At 29.4% G+C, this 5,646-nt stretch overlaps 1 pseudogene; it reads right to left on the reverse strand.

Moving 5' to 3' along the window:
- Positions 1 to 1,624: 1,624 nt before the first annotated feature.
- LOC125807196 (agamous-like MADS-box protein AGL29) lies at positions 1,625 to 2,196 on the reverse strand (annotated as a pseudogene).
- Positions 2,197 to 5,646: the final 3,450 nt, after the last annotated feature.

Raw genomic sequence — 5,646 nt, forward strand, 5'->3', positions numbered from 1 at the left:
TCAACTTACTAGTTTCCGGGATATTACATTACTATCTCTTCTCTTCTTGTCTGAGGCTTCCTATGGAGATTCATGAAGTAGTATATTTTATCTCAGCGGGCCATCTTGCTCTTTATTTATGATCTTATTCTACTCTATAAACAATATCAATAGAGACTTGTATTTTTCTTGCAAATAAATTGTAATATTTTAGACGCTTGTACACGTGACAATCATGTTTTGGGGTTTTATAGGAGTTGATTATCATTTCCGTATTATTAGACTGTGTTAGTCAATTTTCCTTGTTTTACTTCCACAATTATCGTTTTAGTTGCGTTTAGGATGACTTATCTTGGTGGGATAAGATGAGTGTGATGACTTCTATTTTTGGGTTGCAATAGTTATATACGACTAATTATACCATGAACAATCGTTTGGATCTAATGAAAATGAAGATTCTTTCTCATCACAGTTTTCATCTGAGAATGAAGATAATTCACCTAGTATTTTATGAATTATGCATCTCCAAATAATAACATTTATTGAAGCCTTATGCGGTAGAAACATGATTTGGTTAAATACATATAATTTTAACATGAAATTGTATGGATCTAATAAAAAAAATGCATCCTTATCACAGTCCCACATGAGGATGTACATCACTCACTTATTACTTTATGAATGATTCTTTTTCGGATAATAACATTTATTGAATCCCTATGTAATAGAATCATGAAATTTTAAAGTTTATTCTGAGGTGTGATTTTATAATGAATATTTAATGACCCTCTATGTTGTTTCCTCCATTTACAAATCTTTCAGTGTTTAGAGCTACCCTATAGCGACCCCAAGTTGTTTATAATCTGTTGGGACTAATAGTTCGATCATCGAGTCGTTCATTTTATTTTGGAGTAAGTTTTCCTCTTTTTAGAAGGTCCTAAGTGAAAGGGATGACTTTAATCAACAGTCAGAGTTTCAGGTGTCAGATATGATTTTCATCGGTACCATCAACTCTGGAAGGGACAATTTGGGCTAGTGGCATGGTTGGTTTGTGGCCCAGAGACTTTCGGTGTGAGTTTGTGTCGTTAGGTATGGTAACTTTGAAGTTTTGGCCAAAGTTTGACTTCGGTCAACATTCTTACTTTGGTCAACATTCTTCGTAAAAGTGCTCGGTTGAGTTTTGCACAACATTCAGTTTTTAAGTTGTCCAAATTAGATGAATTTAACTTGTTTGAACTAATTGAACACTTTGAAATAAGAATTGAAGACTTTAAATTCTCCTGTAAATATTGATATTATCAAACTCTTTTGTCATAAAGAGTTAAATCCTGTTTCATATGAGTAAGTTTTAGTCACATATTTCTCTTTCTCTATTTTTTTTCGAATAAAAAATTTATTTGACGTGCTTCAAACATAGTTTTAGATAGGTTGAGAGGTTCGTATATTGGGTTGCGTATAATTTAAACCCATATTATGATATTAATTCTAACATGTTGGAGACAACAAATAATCATAACAATAAATGTCTTCAATAGATATCATTGCAAAGTACATAAATTACATATTATCATTGAAACAAAATAATAAATAACAAAAAATTAAAGCAAATGACTTTGATAAATAATATTATCTAAAAATAATTCGTCTAAAAAGCATTAGGTGAGTTATTTGCATCATCTAATTGAATATGTGAGGAGGATGATGCTCTATTTTCTAACCGCTCCAAATGTTTGTTCAACATAAGCTCACCGGAAGTTAACCAAGCTTTAAACTTCATTGTATCATCTAACCTGAATCTGTTTATGGTTTCCCACAAACCTATATCTATAGCCTCATTCATTTGGTCTAATTTTCCATATGCAATATTTTCTCTTTCATCATTTTTCTCTTTCATCAAATTCATTAAGCATATCATTAAATTTACTTACTTACTTGTGTTGTTGTGCAGCAACAAGTCAGTCACCTATACTTAGTTTTGTTATAGGAATTATAAAACGATTTATGAACGTATTAAAGGTTAGACTAACAATGGAATAAGGCATACTTGTCGGCAAAGACATAACAATTCCAAGATCGACATCACATTCTCTAACAAGTTCACAAGCTTTTTTGTATAAGCTAGAACGTTGTTTAGAGAATGTGGAGTATCGAGTAGAGATTTATTCTCTATTTTCACCAATAGAATTTTTTGGCGTCCTATTTCTTCTTATGCTCCATGATGGAGTATAATAAAATATATTTGTTAATTATTACTTAAAAAATATGTGTACTAAAAAAGAGGAAATATCATGCATATTTATATACAAAAATTTCAGAGTGGTCATTGAATTACTAGCCAAATATCGCAATATAAAGAAATATTTCTTCACATTGAAAGTTATTATAGAAAATTGTTATTGAATTTGATATTAAAAATCTGATTTTATTACAACATAAAAAAATCTGAAAGTTAAGTTAAAATAGGTAAGTTTTTTAATATACTAGATGGACTTTATCAATTTACAATTAACTATTGTTAATATATTTAACCAATTACTTACAAGAATCTTTTGGTTATTTTATAGTAACTATGTCAAATTTTTCACTTGCTCAAATAAAAATAAATTTACTATTTAACTCGAAAAGAAAAAATATATTAATGTACTTACAAATTAAAAATAATAGATCCTTTACTTCGTAAATTGATGTTCATTTAAGAAGAATAAACCTAAATAAGTCAAATACTCAAACTAATAATAAGTAGTGAAAGTATAGTGATATGTGTAGTTCATGTATTAGTTTTGCATAATAAGTATGTAATTTACATGTATTGTCCAACAAAAAAAAAGTGAATTAGACCGGTCATTTCTGGAAAGATGCCCTTTATTTTATCGATTCCAAACTTTTAAGGGGTCATTTGGTGTGAAGGATAACACGATAATTTAATTTCTTGTTTGGTTTGCCAATCCGAGATAACTTATCGCGTAAATAATAATAAGAATTCGGATAAGTTATCCCTCCCCATAGGTGTTATAATAATCCCATCATAATTTATCATGGGATAAACTCATTAAATAACAAAATTATCCTTCAAATCGTTTAATTTTTCAAATGTATTTCAGTATGCTTTATCCATGATAATTTCATGATTACTTTTATAATCTCTTTTAAAATTGTTTTAGTTGTTTTTCTATATTATATTGAATCAAAAGGCTTTTTTAAAGAATTTTCATTAGATTTAAATCATATGTACTTGACAGCTTCCTCTATTTTTTATCATTCTTTTGTTATGTGCAATTCTTTAGTTTGAATGTAAAGCGGCTGTAATGCCTATTACTTTGTATCTAATTTTCACTGCCATGTGAGTTTTTTTGCTTTTGTTTTATTTTGTGTTGCATTAAATTGTTTTTATTTATGTGACTAATATTTTATTTCCCTTTTTAAGCACAATTGCCAAGTCACTAACAAAGTATTACATCGAAAAAGCATACTTTTTTAATATATCTTTTGTTCCTCAAAAACACATTTCAATAATTTTATGTGATTATTCAAAATCATTGTAACCAACAAATACAAACAAGAGTTTGTAATGGATAAAAAATTGGCATATAGTTGAACACACAAAATATTCATGAATTCATGCATAAAAATTAATCAAAGTGCATAAGGTGGAATAACTAAAGTTCTATTTAAAAAAATAGATATAAAAAGAAAAATAAGGTTGGGTGTAATTTTTTATAAACAAACAATTTATTTTTAGGAAATATGCAATGGATATTATTCTTAGTACAACAAACGAAATGGCCAATAAAAAATAATAGTACTAGAATAACTAATTCCAACATAACAAATTTCAACATAACTTATCCCAGGATAATTTGTTTTCAAACCAAACGACCCCTAAGTGTAATAGAATTATCTTGTGTAATTAGACAATTTGTATTCTCATTGCTTGCTCAACAAGTAAGATTTCAAAGGCACAAAATGCTAGTATAAATACACATTATTAAAACATCATTTGTTTGTATATTTTTAATTGTCATAGAAAAAATATTATTATAGCGAACATTATATATAATATGACATGAAAATTCAGTTTAATGAATATGATATCACAACCCAAAGTAGACCGTAGGCGTAATATGATGTATTGAATCTTGAAAGGCCCTATACAAGCTACTTAGCATACATCATACAAGATAATAGAAGTAAAGAGTTCAAAATACATAATTTAATATAAAAGAGTTTGATAAAAGCGGAAGTCTAGACAATAGTCTCAAAGCCAACTATTACATCGTAAGAAAAGTGATTGGGACGTAACCAATTTAATGCAATAAAAGAATATTGGCCCTCGGATCATGAGGACTCACCAATCTTCAAAAGATCAAAAGGGTCGACTAACCACAAGTATGGGGGATAGGAGAGTCAGACACTACATTAGTGAAACAATGTAGGCACAAGTATGCATGAGTACATGTAATGTACCAAGTTTGATAGCAATGCATAAGAATTATGAAATAATGCTAAAAGGACATTATATGACATGCAATGATAAAGCTAAATCATAAAATAACATGTTAGAAAACATAAGTCATAATGATGGTCAATGCAAGCTAAACATCTTATAAAAATACTTGTGAGATACTGTAGAAAGTAACATTAGTTCATTAATGTAGGAAGTTTACCTTTAACCGACATAAACCACGTGACCTATAACATGGAATGGAATCCGATGTCTATCCCACACCAAAAAGAGATATCCCGACTTTCCACGGTAAGAACCATAAACTTGAGCAAAAGTGAATCCACTAGCTAGTGTCTATCTAAGACAAAACTATGGTTGCACATAGTTATAGGACATCGGTAATCACCGCTAGTCCACTCGATTCTAAGCATAAATCCCACGGAATAGTCATCAATCATATTCATTTTACTATCCATGGAAAGGAACAATTAAGCAGCCAATCAAAGTTAGAGTGCATTTAAAATAGCTTTTTAATCTTGATTCAACTTAGGTGAGAAAACCTTTCAACCTTATGAATCTTTTTTGTGATGAGAAAACCCTTTCACAATTATGTTTTGTGTAGTATGTGAGAAATCTTTTCACAACAACAACTATAACCTTGATACTTTACTCTTAAAGCAACCTAAAATCATTTATATAATTTCATAAAGAGACATGCATATCTTCATAAATTCATCTTTCATAGTTCATAAGCTTCATCATACGATCATTCTAGAAATCATGGATCATGCATAGATAATATGAAGTTAACTTGAAAACATATAATTACATCGATTCATGCATAAAAAGAAAGAAAACAATAAGTTTGATCATAATTGAAAAGAACCTATGAAGTTTGAAATCGTAACTTCCATTAGAGAATCTAACTTGTAGAATTGGAGAATTCAGGAACCCTATGGAGGAAAGGACACCATAGGTGAATACTATCATACCTTGATTTTAAAAGCCAACAAACACTAGAGGATTGGTGACTTGTAGTTGAACCCTACCTCTTCTTCCTCCTTACAGTTAAGAAAATTTCGAAGGATGACTTTGGTTAGTTTTAGAGAATTTCAGAGAATGAGTTGAAAGTGGTTACTTTAGGGTTTAAAACATTATATAGGGCCTAGGATAGAAGGAAAAACAATATAGTTTAGGCATTAATCATTTAGGGAAAAGACTTA

This window comes from Solanum verrucosum, unplaced genomic scaffold (assembly GCF_900185275.1).
Source record: "Solanum verrucosum unplaced genomic scaffold, falcon-dt-bn FXZP01000250.1, whole genome shotgun sequence".
NCBI lineage: Eukaryota > Viridiplantae > Streptophyta > Magnoliopsida > Solanales > Solanaceae > Solanum > Solanum verrucosum.